Source organism: Haemaphysalis longicornis, unplaced genomic scaffold, assembly GCF_048455015.1.
Source record: "Haemaphysalis longicornis isolate Haplotype H1 unplaced genomic scaffold, Haemaphysalis longicornis Haplotype H1 scaffold_3, whole genome shotgun sequence".
Taxonomy (NCBI): domain Eukaryota; kingdom Metazoa; phylum Arthropoda; class Arachnida; order Ixodida; family Ixodidae; genus Haemaphysalis; species Haemaphysalis longicornis.
The window spans coordinates 20,938,140-20,953,550 of NW_027526335.1; the positions used below are offsets into that span (position 1 = coordinate 20,938,140).

Below are 15,411 nucleotides of genomic sequence, written 5' to 3' on the forward strand. Positions count from 1 at the left end.
GAGAGAGAGAGTGAGTGAGCGGCCGCGACCTGCGGGTCGGCAACGTAGGTGCGACAGAGTGCGAAAACGGGGGTGGCAGTGAAAGGAGTGCGAGGAAGAAATTAGACGTAAGGAATAAGCGACAACAATTCCGTTTCTAGTTCGCCACGCAGAGGATGAGAGAGGAGGAGGGGAGACCTGTTGGAGACCGCTCCCACAGTGAAGCGAACGGCGGGAGGAAAGGCCTCGCGGGCCAGCCGGAAATTCCAGGCTTCCAGGCGACTCGAGGAGGGAACCAGCACTGCCCCCCTCGCCCTCCATCCGAGATTGACTGCGTGTTCGCCGGTTCGCCACCCTCTTCCTTTCCTCCCAATCATTCTCGAGTGCAGCGCCTTCTTCGACGACCTCACCTCCTCTTCGTTCTGCCCTCCTCCTCCTCCGCCCGGCACTCACCACCATGCATTCCCTTCCACGCGCTTTAAGTCCTGCTCGGCAAATACATTTTTTACCCCCTCCGGTTCGTTTCCCACCTCGCAGCCGCCGCCCAAGACACGGCTTCCCGCACTGAGAATGACGGCGGGTGGCGAAGATGTTGCGGGAACGAGCATAGGTTCTTCTCGGTTCAAGGGCTACATGAAAAATGTTGGTGTGCACCGGCGTCCGCTTTGATCGCAAGGGTAAACGTCCTCGGCTGCAGCAGAAGCGTTCACTTGGTCCCCTGAATCTGTCTACACCACCTCGCAAAACGCATAATAATACAATGCCGAGGAAGCAAAAGAATTTCAAAATAGTTCCGTTGTTGCACCTTCCAACTACGCCAGCCTTCATTTCGAGCGTACAGCATGGTTAATTAACACAGCAAAAGAAGGAAACTCTGAGGCTCAGATATTGTTCTGTTAGAGCCTAGGGGCGGTGCGCCTATAGACTTTGTGATAAGCGTCCGCAAGGCCTTCTGCGGAGAACAGCACATTCTCGTGGCTTCTCAAGCAAAAGGTTATCGTTATTCTAATTAATCTTTAAGGAATTTTTAAATGCCCCATGATGACAAAATGTGTTGGTTAACTGGAAAGATTTCCACGCCAAAATCGTAATCATGATCAATCGTAATCAATTACCAAAATCGTAATTCAGCGCAGGTTTGAAACGGTATATAGTAAGGAAAGCGTCCGAAGTAGTTATTAGTAACCAGCAGCTTTCTCGCACCGCCCCTATGACGTCAGAGGGACTCATGTGCGTGATCAGAGGCCGCCGAAAACTCTACTGCCAACACGGCTGGGGGATTGTAGCGGTGCCTCTGGTTTTGACTGATCACCCCACTTTTATGTTATGATAAAGTAATCACGCCCCTTGCTCACTTTCTGTTAACTCCCCAACAACGTCACTGTTGGTGCAATGCAGGGAAAAAATTTAAAAGCTCTTGAATATTAGGGATTTCTTCAGTTGAGTGAGTTATCGAAGGACAGTTCTTTCAAATAAAACAAGTATCGGTGTTTAAACGTTCCAATTCGATGTCGCAAACAAATGGTATCCGTATTAACATATTAACATATTAGCATATTAACATATACCTCGCCCGTTAGATATTTTAGATAATTGCCTTAAATTTAGCTAATGCATACAAACAACTTCTCTTCCGCCGCTGTGCTAAGCTGCGAAGGAACCTGTAGTGAAACACCGGGCCATGCCGTTCAAATCCTATAGGTTGCAGAGGTCTATAGAAATTTCATAAGCAGTTGCGCTGTGGTCTGCGTTCATTCAATCAATCACTTCCCTAGGCTGGACTGCGTTTTTGATATACAAGAGGTACCCGGCGGACTTGGCTGGCAGAAGGTCGTTAGGCCTCTAGTTCTTCGACAGTTCCATGGCATTTACTGTGTATCAACGGAGTAATCAAAATCACAGCGTGCAACGTTCGACAACACCCGACTCTCTTCGTGTTTCCCTGTACTTCGGCGCCGATGCGAGAAAGCAGGAAGACGAACGGCGCAATGCGTGCGTTGTTCTCTCGAACTCTACCAGCCGGCACCCCTGCAGGGTTCGTCTGCGGTGAAGACGCGCGTGCAACAGTGCGGCAAATGGTTTGCTGGACGGTACGGAAACGCGAGCGGGCGGCGGGCGACGGAGGAAGGAAATCTGGGAGGGGAAACGCATCTCTTCTCCAGACTAGTCCGCTTTCTGTGTCCTGTGCCACCCGTTATTTCACACGAAGAGCGCGCGCAGTTGATGCTTTCCCACAGGACCCACGCACGCACTTTCCCACGGGATATGCTGCACTGCGCCCGAGTGGGCGTTCTCTGTAATGCACAGCGGAAGGGCGACAGAGCCCATCCTCAGTTCCGCCAAAGGAAAATTTTTCGTTTCTAAAATAACAGTCCCAAAGCAGGTTCGGGTCACGTGCGCATTGGACGAATCGCGCGAAATTCAAAACTTTTACCTCTGCAACGCACAAACTATTGCAACAATTGCCGTAGATTTCTGTCTGTCGAGACTCGTATAATTTTGAATGAGTTGACGTATTTTTTTTTAGTTTGTAGAAGTAATTCATTCCAATAAAAAATTGCAACTCAGGTCGTGTTTTTCGTCATCTAAAAAATCAAGAGTTCATTTTTTAGCGTTATTTGTCCATCAATTTTAATTTACGTATAAAAATGTTCTATTTGAAAAATGCACTGCACTGCACTGCACTCCAGCTTTCTCTAATACAAAAACCGATATACAAAACGTTATTTTGGATTTTTCTTTCAAACTTTCACGAATCGAAGCCAAACGCTGTTCCTTACCATATGCGTCAAAGCATATTTTGCATTATTTGTGTAGTTCTGTAGCTACAAAGCACGAAATGTGACTTTGTTAGTTGAATTGCGGTGACATAAGGGAGTGATTTGTAACAAACTTCTGACGTCAACGTACGACGAGAAATGGCCGGTAAAAATTTCTGACCATCTCCACTAACGACATACCTGGGGAGGGGCGAAGCATGCAGTGTATCTTGGCGCCGTGGCATTTTTTTCAGCAGAGATGAAACCGTTGGGGGGATAAGTATACATCTTTGTTGCAAAAGTCTCGTGTCTTTGAAGCACAAAGCGTTCTATCGTGAGGCGCAAACGAGTGTCCCGGTGTTTTTTTAGTACCCGTTACGTTCTACCGCGAGGCGTAAACGAGTGTCCCGGTGTTTTAGTACAGTGTCTACATGAGACGATGGTTACGATGACGACGACATGAAACGCCGACAGCCGAGCCCCTAACTAGATTGGATTGGAAAAACTTCTTTGGGGCCTGCGAATGAAGTCCTATTGCTAGGTCTTCATGACTTGGCCGGAGTCGTCACCGCAGATGTAGCCAACTAAGGGACTTCGCCCCTAAACCTTGTCCGCCCTGCGCGTCCCGAGAGACTAAGGATTGCAGCAGGCGCCACGGCTCTCGATGTCTTCGTGGTGATGAAAAACGTTTGCATGATTATGTGAATTAAAGATCAGACAAAGGCAAGGGAGGCGTATTGTTTGATGGCTGAATGCAGCCAAAAGAAGCCGAAATTATTCGTGTATGAATTCTGCGGGGAATAATTTAAAACCAAACGATTGGCCTTTTCTTTTCGTTTTCCCGCGGAAACGCACTTGTCAAAAATTAAAGCCGTTCCACTCAATCTGAAAGCTGTCGGAAGTGCAGAGCAGTGATTCGCCATAGTGGGTGGTGGCACCGTTATCCGCTCACTGCTACCACCCAGCACGCTCTTCGCCGCCCTGTCTCACTCCTCTCTTGACGAATATGCAATTCAAATTTCCCGTATTCGCAGTGCTCGCGCATGCAATTGCGCAAGCGGCTCTTCTGTTCTTTTTGTGCTTGCTTTGATTTCGTATGCTGGAGCTGCTTTGGGCCATTTCGAACGCGTAATTTTTTTTTTTTCTTGCGCGGCAACTTTTTTTTTTTTTCTCTTACTATCGTAAAAACCAACCCAACGAGCGTTCCTAAGTAAATAAACGCGGGGCTGCCGGCTATATACACAGATTTTGCCACAAATGTACCTGCAGTTTTCTTTGCGTTAAACAACGGGGAGATGTATGACAAGCGCCAGTGGTTCACGAGGTTCGAACTGTTAAGACTATCTAAACCGCGTGGTTCCCGAAGCCTCAGCGAGACCCCCTGACGACGGTACACCAGGCTCTACTTGGGTCCGTTATCTCGCTGCGCCGCCTGATTCCGGCACTCGCTTGACATCGACCGTTAGCGAGCGAGTTACGACGACAAGGCGAGCCCATAAAGTGCTCTGCACGTAAAGCTTGTATTTTTCTTTCAAGACCCCTTTAAAGTCGGGTGCATATAGCTAGCATCGAAGAAGCTTGGGCTACAGCGGAGCCGGTGGAAACGTTCCAGTCGCGGCACGTGTGATACTCGTGCTACGGAGCGGAGTCAGCAGAAAATGAAATAAAAAGGTGACCCCCGCTCCGCACCTTCCGTGGTGCATAGCTGGCTGTTGTTCGCCACACAGCGAGCGAATTGCTGCGATGAGCGGGCGTGCCAAGAAAACGAGTATAGAAGGCTCGCCAGCGTCACGGGTTGCGAGGGAAGTGAAATATCGGCGGTCAGAAAACGACGCGAATGGCTGCTGGCCGCAATACCTCGAAGCGGAACATGTCTTAACGGTTTCTCTCGCGTTTGCAGACCCAGCGTTGGAAAGATCTCGGAAACGGTGGAAACACACCTCAATGTGTGTGGGTGACAATTGGGAAACGTATTTCAGGGAATCATTTCTGACAGGAATTCGACAAACGCCGCAGAGTAGTAACGCCGATGTGCGGTGTGGGTTTTTTTGTTTTCCTTTTTCGCTGGTACGTTGCGCGGTGGATGACGAAAAGGGTGTGGAGACCTTGCTTCGTGTAATTATCGGGTATGAGTTGCGAATGTAAGATGCAGCAGCTACATTACATGACTCGGGATCTCATCTTTCTTAACAAACCACGAAATAGAAAGCGTACGCCCTGTTTTCAGTTTTCAGATTTTTTTATATTAAAAAATTTTGTGTATTTTTTACACTTTTGTTGAACATATTAAAAAAATACCGTGTCATCTCCACTGACGTGAAACCATGGGGAGGGACGAAGCATGCAGTGTATAAGTGTATTCTTGGCGCCTTGGCGTTTTTGCCTACGGAGATTAAATCGTTTGGGGGTAGAGATATACAGCTTTGTTGTAGAAGTCTCGTGTCATTGAAACACGAAGCCTCCTAGCGCGAGGCGCTAGGAGGCTTTTCAGTACGCGTTTTTGCCCACGGAGACGAAACGTAGCGCGAAGCGTTAGGAAACGAGTTTCCCGGTGTTTTAGTACCGCGACTACATGAAACGATGACGACGACAGGATACGCTGACAGCCTACGCCCCCAAAGGGTTTCGCCCCTAAAATTTTGTCACCGAAAGAAATGTAACAGCATGAAAAGCGAAACGTGATTGCAGTTTTTAGTAATCATATGCGCTAAGTGCTAGAAGTAGTCATGACAAAATTATATGCAGCAAGCACAAATATTAATTGGCTAACGCGACAATACAAACCACCATTGCCAGCATTCAGCTGCATAGGCGTTAAACAATGGTATGTCGCATTTATGATAGTGAAGTGCGGAAATCGCAATGTGTAAATGCGGACTCGCTCATTACTTCACCTCGATGAACTTTGAAAATTTTGTGCTTGGGTTCGTTTCGATCCCTCCGTTCGATTTAGCTTGTCGCCGTATGTTGTTGAGCAGGTCGTTCTGCTCTGTAAATGAATAAATACCTGCAGTTAAGACCTTTCTTCGGTTTGCAGTTGTGTCTTCAAGCAGCATTTACCGATTCTCCCTCTTCCACCAAAGCCAATTGCTTCGACTTAAAAACTCGGCTAAGGGCGGAAAACTGCTACAAATACACTAGCCGGTGCTACTAACAGCACTGCAGACGACAAAAGCCTTTCAGCCGAAATTGTTTACACCACGGTACACTTGAACGTGACTTGGCCCATTTGTGTGCTTATTTCACACTCTTAGCAAAAAGCATTTCTCGAAGTGAAGGACAGGTGTTAATCGACCAGATTGAGGTCGACTAACACCTGTGGTCGATTGAGGTCGAGCAGATTGAGGTTAATCTGGTCGATTAACACCTGTCCTTCACTTCGAGTTGTTGATCAATTCGCTTTCGCGCTACTAACGACTAGCCTCCTGGTTAGCTCAGTTGGTAGAGCGACTGCTCCGGTTAAGCAGTGGTCCCGGGTTCGAATCCTGGACCAGGACGAATTTTTCTTCAACTGCGAAGTTTCTGAGAAAGCTGTATAGCTTTCCTTTGTAGCCGTATGGCTGCATTTAGGTGGATGTCAAACTTTCCTTCACATGTTTATTTACGTGCCCAGGAACAGCCAGAGGCCTGAGTGCTGGCGCACGGGCAGTTGCATGAAAACAAAATACAAGAAACATATAGCAAGAAACAAACAAGCGACAAGACACACACAAATTGAAGTAAGAAAATGACAGAAATAAAGCACAGGCGGAGCCTGGGTACAGGTAAAAAATTAAAAAAAAATGCCTCTGTTGCTCTGCCTGTCGTAACGGCCACACGACAGGCAGAGCAACAACGTTTGACAGTAATACAACAAAAACAACGGCAAGAGTGTAGATAGAGACAAATGAAAAGACGAACAAATGACAGTAAACAGTTTCAAAAATAGGCAACTATCAGTTGGATAGACACAACCGCAGAGAAACCAAATACCAGAAAAAAAAAAAGAACGACAGACATATCGTAGGTGTTTAACATACTGTATTCGACAGCGCTGTACGGTAAATTGTAAAGGATTTCTGAAAGATGTCAAGGCGTTCAAAGAAGCGGTTGTAACAATTCTGTATTCTGAGCACAGGAGAATGATTGGAGTTGCGCGCAGCGGTCAAGAACGGGCGATGCGACCTGGTGGGCCTTTGTGGTACACTAAATTCTAAACAGTTAAGCAGGTCTGCACAAGAAAGGTCACCATGAACAATTTTGTGAAGAAATGTAAGGTCTGCACGCATACGTAATAATAATAATAATAATAATAATCGCAATCATTATCATCATGTGGGGTGCGAAAATATATTTGCCATGGGCGCCGTCCCATCTAGTTACCCCACTGGTTTCAAGTGAAATCAATGCGAATCACAATGGCACAAAGAGCGATTAGAAATCAGCTTAGAAATCATTAGCACTATACCGGTCATTGAATAATATTGCCACGGAACACCTATGTGGACAATTCCCCATAGCGCCATAACCCGTCACCGAAGACGACGAAGAGGATGCGGCTGGCCCGAGCGATCATGGCCGCTTGTAAATAGATAGCATCGCTCTGCGGCAACATCTTGTAAATACATCACTTCATCGTCGCCCATGGTTCGCCTCATCATTGTCCTGCCACCACGTAACATTTTGGTGGAGGGTGCGGGTTTCAGCCCCATCCCGGCCCCGAGCTTCACCCCGTCTCGCCTCGTGAAGCGGTCTCATCCTGGCTCTTGGAAAGCGTCGGCCCGCCCCAGCCCCGGTGAGCCACGGACGCGACATTCCCCAGCCCCGTGTCCCCTGCCCATGCCCCGCCGAGACCAGACGAACTGACCAGCCACGACCAGACGTATAGCCGACGACGTTCCCCCGCCCAGATCTCCGGCGCTTCTCCGAAAGCTTTGGACGCTGCCTCGTGTGCTCGGCGGTGGTCACAGCTGTTCTGGGGCCGGTGCTCATCGCGACCATCACCATCATCGGTGGCGGCAAGGACTTGATTGTACATGTTCTCATCGCTTTGCTCATCCGCTTCGCCACCCTGTCGTTGCCCTGGCCTCGACCGGGACGGTCGTCCTCCGCCGGGGGGGTGATGTCACGGAACACCTATGTGGACAATTCCCCATAGCGCCATAACCCGTCACCGAAGACGACGAAGAGGATGCGGCTGGCCCGAGCGATCATGGCCGCTTGTAAATAGATAGCATCGCTCTGCGGCAACATCTTGTAAATACATCACTTCATCGTCGCCCATGGTTCGCCTCATCATTGTCCTGCCACCACGTAACAATATCCTAGATGATTGCCATTATCAGACACTAAAGGAATCGAAAAAGGCGTTAAGGTACATCAGAGGTGACAGGGGCGAAGAAAGGAAAATATTCACCAGTAATGACTGCCTTTACTTACAATGGTATTGAAGTGTGGGATTGTCTTGTAACCGGCCTCTCCGTAGCAAACCATCGTTTCTGAATTTACGAAAAGTAGAAATGTGGTGGAAAGAATACATGTAAATAGAGGGAGTGAGAAATATTTAATTATCGGAGAGGTTATCACGAAGCAAAACAGAAGCTGGCCACTCCAAACTTTGGAGTAAGGGAAAGGTACAGTGGAAGTTTATAAGAATAAACGAGGTAAAGAAATGACATGAGAAAGCATCACTACTGGAACATGTGCGCACTAAGTGAGCTATATGCTGTGTACAGCGTCTACACTAAATATACATCAACAGTATGGCATAAGAATGTATGAACCTGTATGCAGATATACGCCCGCGTTCCCACAACACCGGAATGTAATGTAGTAATCTAATTATCCTACGATGATTATGAATGGATTTTTATGGCGCAAGGCCGATTAAGGGCAAAGAGCGCCAAGAAAAAGTTGTTTTATTCTAATCCTAATTCTAATCCTAAGATACCTTGGCGATATAATACACGTGGCATTTAAAAGAAAACAATGCAGCGAGTAAAAGAAACCGTGAGCGCTAACAAGAGAAATAACATGGAACCTAACATTATTCGCAATTAAAGCACGAAATAAAACCACAAGAAGCCAAGAAAATCAACATAATTTCCGACGATAATTGAAAACGTGGACGCTGAGTAGCGTGAATTCATTCCTGTGTTTCTTAGAAAAAGGCTGTTGCACGCACGGCAGTTCTGAATCTTCCGATGATGGCTCAGTCCATTGATGAGTGATATTAAAACGCAAACTCTTCCCTATACCGAGAGCTCCGTCCACGGTTTTGTGTGATGAGAAGCTCCGCACGCACTCACCGCAGAAAATTTCTTCAGGGCGAACCGTCGAAGGCTTACGCGCTCAATGCGCATATACAGTATTCAGAGTGCGTTCCCAATGTACACGCATCTACAATGCACGCGGCTGCAATTGAAGCGCGCAATGCGGATGCGTCAATATGCTCTCGTAATGCGCGCTGTTATGACTGGCTTCCCAATATATCCGTCCGACCGTTCGTAGAACGAGTAGGGTCGTTAGTTGTATGCAAAAGAGAAATATGCAAAGTGATCGAGGTGCTTCTTCGAAGAGTGTAAAGGGAGAGTATGTGTGCGCGCCGTACGGGATCTCTTCCAATCGCTGCTGCCGTCGACGTGTTTTTCCTGTTTGCTGGAAGCCTCTGGGTAAAGCCGTCCGAAGGTTCTAAGAATTACCATATGAGTGAGGAGGGAACCGTTCCGCCCGTTATTGAAAATAAACCCCGGCACAGGGGGTTTACTAAGGCTAACGTGTCGGACTTTCGGTAGTGTAGAGAAAAGCGCGATGATAATGCGGACAGAGCGCGGAAAGAATATCGAAAGACGACGTGTTTTCTGTTTTGAAGCATTTCAGCTTAGGGGGTCAGTATGTTCTGCATTGAGGTTAATGCAGGTAATGAAGGGGCTAATAAATTTACTCGCCTTTCAACGTAAGTGTCCAACCATTTAAGAGCAACGGGCAGTTGCTTCGTGTCGCATTTAAAAGGGAAATGGCAGGAAAGTTCCACAAAGCGCGCTGAGATATCTTGTGTGGCTTCCAATTTTCAAAGCTGTTCTAGTTACCGCCGGAATGAACATGTCCACGCGGATCAGCAATTTGATTATCGTTTTGTGTCTCCCATGAGGTAGGAAGAGAAAAAACCACCCCATCTCCACTAACGCGAAACCTTGGGAGGGGCGAAGCATGCAGTGCATAAGTGCATTCAAAGATTAAGTCTCTCTCTTGCCACAAGGCGCGCGCTGACTGGTCGCCCCAGAAGCGCTGGGGGCAGGAGCAATCGCACGCTTACTAAGGCAGTGGCGCCCTCTCTTGCGTTGAACCGGATTTAAGCAATTAAACGATAGACAGACTGGCCGTGAGTTGTCTTCATGTCATACGCCGCAGCATGCTTTCTATCCTCGAGGCGTTGGAAAACGGGTGTCTTGTGTGATCTCTCAGCATTTTGTCCATGGAGATGGAAACTTTCTAGCGCGAAACGTTTGAAAACGAGTGTCCCGATGTGTCCTTATAGTACGCGTTACGTTCTAGCGCGAGGCGTTGGTAAACGAGTGTCCCGGTGTTTTAGTGCCGTGACTACATGTGACGACAGGATACGCCGATAGCCCGAGCCCCCTAAGGTACTTCGCCGCTGAAAATTCTCAGCAGGACAATATTTACAGCAAGAAAACGACTGACTTTGCTGTACGCGTAAATTATCCACCGGAATTTCCTCCTTTGACGGACAACGAACATCGATTTTAAGTCATTCGGTGTTTAAGTCATTCGAGGCCTTGACATTGGGCTTAGAAATAATGCCAGAGAAGAGGCGAGAGGTAAAAGTGCACCACCGAACAGCCCAGCTCAGCGTGCGTCCAACGCCAGCATCGTAGATGATGAGGCACAGGGAAGTCCTCTTGTTTCGGACCGCTCGGGTATAATAAAGGCAGTCAAAAGGAGTGTGAATCAGCCACACGGCGAGCAGGAAATCGCGAAAAGCAACCGGGTGGGCCTTCTCACGGATATTGTGTCGACGAAGCCATGCCGGACCGACTCGGAGGCAGCGCGATGAAAATCTACACTCCGGCCGGCCGAATAATCGCGGCGGCACATCCGGTAGGAAGAAGAGAGGCGCCACGGCCGGCCATTGTGCGCGCCCCATCTCGTCCACGGCTGCGTGGTGCGCGTGTGTGCAGTTAGCCGCCCACCTCCCGAGACACCCTGTCCCTCTCCCCCTCCGAAGCCGCCACCACTCCGATAGTGGGGCTCTGGCGAGCAGCTAGTGCGGTGGATCGCGAGCGTACTGTCGTGCTGCAAGTGCAAACCGCAGTTCGAGAATTGTAGCCGGCTATTACACCGCGTACAGCAGAGGGTAGAGGCTCGCTCCGACCACCATTTGGCCACGGCCCACAGCAGATACAGGACGTCTTTGATGTGCCTCAGTTATCAATCTAGTTCTCTCTTTCTCTCCAAGTAGACTGAGCTGGGCACGGGACGCAACTTTGAACATTGAGAGCTGTCGTATGGAAGATGATATTATTTTGCGTGTCGTTATTCGTTGTTGCCAGTAGCGGTCCCAGAGATTGGTTTTAGAGGGGGCGATTTTTTTGTGTGTGTGTGTGGGAAGGGGGGGGGGGGTGCGAATAAAGAACCACTCCCCTCCTTGCACAATTTTTACGGAGGAGGTGATAACCATGCCGGCGCGCGCGCGTATGCGGAGTAACCCGCTTGCGCACAATCACTTAGCGGCGCAGTGGTTTTTTCGCCCCCCTTAGGTGGTACAACAGCTGGCTCGAGCCCGCGTTTCTGGCGGGCGCAACACGTTTGCGACCTCGCACAAGTGGGGTGCTTAAAAAAAAAAGAACTGAAAACCTGAGGATCTCTTTGAGGGGGGGGGGGGGGGGGGGGGGGGGGAGGGGTGATCGCCCCTTTTGCCCCCCCCCCCCCCGGGACCACCACTGGTTGTTGCGCAACATCAAATGCCCACGTTTCGCCAACCCCCCCCCCCCCCCCCAAAAAAAAAAAAAAAAAAACGTTTTTCGAGGATGGCTGGTGGTTTAGCAGCTGTTGCACCGAGAACAGTAAAATAAGAATAAGTTGGTGTTTGGACACTAACCAACTAAATAACAAATCAAGTAAGGTCAGGTCTACTTTATTTCATCAATGAAATAACACAGCCGCATCACGAATTAGTTTCAAGCGAGTAAACCTTTTGCTGCTTGAGAGATGGGATTACGGGCTGATTTTTGATTCAATGCCAACATAAAATCCGTGCATATTCCATTTCAAACAGTTATTTTTTTCTTTCACACACGCTTCATATGCTTTCACTCACTCACTCACTCACTCACTCACTCACTCACTCACTCACTCACTCACTCACTCACTCACTCACTTACCAAAACACCAAGTGCTCCTTTAAGACAAATAATATAGAGTCGAATGACATTTCGCGTTTTTGTCTTACAGATAACCGATAACTCTGCCCTATTTCAGTGACCCCTCCGCCAAAACACAACTTATTTCCACCTGAAAGAACCAGCCTTTAGTAACTCGCGCAGCTCCAGTCCATCACAAAAGACGTTCCCCCTTCCTTCCCCCCCCTCCCCCCCCCCCCCCCCAAAAAAAAAAAGAAACGCAACATTTAAGAATTTCAAATTTCGCGCTACAGTGACGGAATATGGGCAGGAGTGACGTAATATGGGCCAGCCCTGAAACATGGTTATCAGTGTGTCAACTGCATGCCATTAGAGTGTTACGATCAAACGACACTAGAGGGCCCCACTGCAATCACCCGGTCATGTTTCTTGGCGGCGGCCTAGGTCGCCTGTCGCGCAAACAAGATCCTGTGAAGTCATAGATAAATACTAGCCTCTAAGTGGCTGGGAAGTCGCCACTGCTCCACATGGCTCTTTAATATCTTCAATTATTTGGTTCAAGTTTGCGATAAAATCAGTACCGTTGTGATCGGGACAAAGAAGTATTTTAATGAACCAAAATTGTATTTTGTCTTCAAGCCCCTTTAAAGGGACCCTGCAACACTTTTTCCAACCTTCTTGCAAACCTAAAATGTTTGCAGAATCTAGTCAACCAACCTATGCAGTACTTGGGTTTGCGGTCGCAAAGTACCTCGGCCAAAAATTACGGCTCTATGCCCGGTAGATAACTTAGGAACATGTTCGAATTTTTTTTTTTCTTTCCCGGTCTTGGCGTCCTTCGATCGCTGGAATTGCGGCATTACAGTGGTTCAGCGGCTATTGGCTGGCTTCGTTTCAGTTGCAGCAAAGAACGTATTCGATCAGCCACTTTAAAAAAAAAATCCCGGGCCATCTCCACTAACGTGAAACCCATGGGGAGGGGCGAAGCATGCAGTGTATAAGGGTATTCTTGGCGCCTTGGCGTTTTTCCCGTGGAGATGAAACCGGTGTGGTAGAGGTATACAGCTTTGCTTGAAGCATGAAGCGTTCTAGCGGAGGCGTTGGCAGACGAGTGGGCCAGTGTGTTCTTTTAGTACGTTCTATAGCGCGAGGCGCAATCGAGTGTCACGGTGTTTTAGTGCCGTGACTACATGAGACTATGACATGCGACGACGACATGAGACGCCGACAGCCTGAACCTCTAAGGGGCATTGCCCCTGAAAGAAAAAAAAAACGCAGCATAAGCAAAGCAGAAACGGAAGGCGCATCTGCTGCGACGAGCAAATCACGCAGTACCGAGCTCTGTTCCGGCCATAACTATGTAGCTTTTGCAGTGCTTCCAGACGCGAACGAAATAGTGAAAGCTTTTACAGGAAGTGTTGCAGAGTCCCTTTAAAGCGGCCTTGTGTGTCTGTGAATGGAGGCGCGCCTGCGGTGGCCGCCGCCTCTCGGACCGCGTTGCATGTGCCGCCGCGCCACTGGCCAGTCCGCGCAGACACGCGACCCCGTCCTCCAGTTCTGTCAATCAACTCAGCGCGCGCTGTTATTTGCTTTTCCGGAGATTGCGAACAGCGTAACCCGCTCGCATCTGGGCTGATTCCTCGCGGGAATAAGCTCAGCCTGCTGCTCATCGAACAGCGGTCGCGTACGTAGCGAATTCGGAGCAGCGGCTGGAGGACGACGTATAATACAAACATCAGCACGGTGAAATTAAGTGCCCTGCTCAATTCAGATGACCACGTGTAGTCTCCTGCTTAAACAAGAAGGAAGTGGAACAGAGGCATTGTGTTTTTTACACCTCTCCACCTTCTTTATCTAGGACGGAATATTAAAATGCGGTGCTCAACAATGCACTGCAGATACAAAGCTTACGAGAAAGGCAGACATGTTTCAAAATAATGCTCTTAGCGATGAACGATTTTGTTACGTATTCGGGCATCCGCCTAAGTTACAGGGCTCACGAGTCATGTTATTGACCTGAACGTAATCCGTGTGCAAAGAAAGAACGCGTACGACTCTCCCCATTTACCCAATCACGTGGCTTAGAGATTCCAAGAAGTTACAGCGTTGTCCATAAGAACAAAGCAGTACGTGGCAGTGGCCGATGTGCGCCGTCTATCCCATTCAGGTGTGGCGGAATTCTATAGACTGAACGTGTTTTGTCAGCCGTAGTTGTTTCTGGTAGAAGCTGGGTACAAACACACTGGTGTATACCCGTCCACTCCTACTCCGTCGTATTACCCGTCGGCCATTGATCGTTCAGAGTTTGTATGACGGTGTTTTTAAAGCACACCAACCGAGAAAGCCCAGCGCTGTTGGCGGCCGCAGTATACCAATAAACAGGCGTGTTCAGGTGAGCAAAAACCAAAAGCTAAAACGGAGAACGGACCAGAGTACGAGAACCACCTGTTCAAATCGCCCGTTAAACAAGGCGGGTCCGTCAGGGCGATTGCACAACAACGCACTGGATAAACGCCCTTTCCCCTACAAAAGAAAAAAAAAAAAAAAAAAAACAGAGGGGGCGACTTAGAACACCGACTTGTAACATCGACCTGTGCCGGCCTGGACACACAGGTGGGAGCACGCAAAGCCCGAGCTCCGTTTAGCTCTTGCGCCCAGCACGATGGAAAGGATGGAATGAGGGGCTCTGAAGGCGGCGGGGGGGAAGGGAGGGGGAGTGATGGCCACTTTCTCCCGCCCAATTATCCGAGATCCGGATGCAGCGGCCCCGCATCTCTCCAAGCTGCAGGGTGTGTCCGGGGGGAGAGAGAAGAGGAGGGGGAGGAGGAGGTACAGCTCCCTAGGAGAGCGCCTTGGCTGCTGGCCTGTCCACTTTGAACGGTTTCAAGTCCGGAATGCAACGACGGACGGTGCGAGCGCTGAACTTCCCCCGAGGTGGAAGGAAGGGCCCGTGCGCAGCTGCCAAGCGAAGCAGCGGAATGCGTTCGCTTACCCCCTCGTTACATTACCTCCGTACGACGATGGATTCCTTCCATGGCGTGCGCATCTGCGCACGGCATGCGGTCTCTATTAATTCCTCCTCCGCTTCACATCTCCGTTTTTTTCTTCTTCTCTGCTTTGCCGGCGAAATCATTGCTCCTCGACTGCGAACGGCTGTTTCTATATTCGGGGCTCATGAAGCCATTGCCTCGGGCAGTGCTTGGCCATTTTATCACTATCAAATGATGGGCTCTAAGTAGGAGACCCAGGATCGATTAACTACGTCCCCGTGAGTTGATTGTGGCGAAGCGACCGGCACGGTATACAAACACGCA

At 49.0% G+C, this 15,411-nt stretch overlaps 1 protein-coding gene across 3 annotated transcripts in view; it reads right to left on the bottom strand.

Annotated features, from left to right (window-relative positions):
• LOC144174103 (uncharacterized) overlaps positions 1 to 15,411 on the bottom strand; it is a 215,246-nt gene that overhangs the window by 86,873 nt on the left and 112,962 nt on the right. The gene's annotated exons all lie outside the window — the stretch shown is intronic.